This window comes from Suricata suricatta, chromosome 12 (genome assembly GCF_006229205.1).
Source record: "Suricata suricatta isolate VVHF042 chromosome 12, meerkat_22Aug2017_6uvM2_HiC, whole genome shotgun sequence".
In the NCBI taxonomy this organism is placed as follows: domain Eukaryota; kingdom Metazoa; phylum Chordata; class Mammalia; order Carnivora; family Herpestidae; genus Suricata; species Suricata suricatta.
Window position 1 is genome coordinate 101579809 of NC_043711.1, and position 459 is coordinate 101580267.

Below are 459 nucleotides of genomic sequence, written 5' to 3' on the forward strand. Positions count from 1 at the left end.
TGTAATGAGCGAGGCCCACGGCTCAGTGGTTCCCAAGTCTCACGTGGAGAAATTAGGGTGACGCCCAAAGTCCTGATTAGGTCGCCAACTTGAGGGACAGACGGATGGCGTGAGCCTCCTCGGGGGAGAGCCTTGGAGCACAGTCTGGAGGCGGGTCCCTTCCTCTGTCCCTCCACGTCCCTCCTCCTCTCTCCTTGGCCTCTTCTTCAGGACAGGGTTGTGTCACAGGTCACCTACATGAGCAGCTCTAGGACTGGGGGCCCCTGCTGGGAAGTATTCAGACCTCCATCTGCCCCACCGCCCTGCACTCCCGTCCCTCCTCAAGCCGTGCCCCCCCTCCCCTGGTCACGTGGGCTCTCAGTCCGCAAGCACCACACAGCCCATGGAGCCTCAGCCTCCCCGGGTGGGGCCGCCCAGCTCGAGGCTCCGGACCTGCCCTTGCCACAAGGTGGCGCTGCT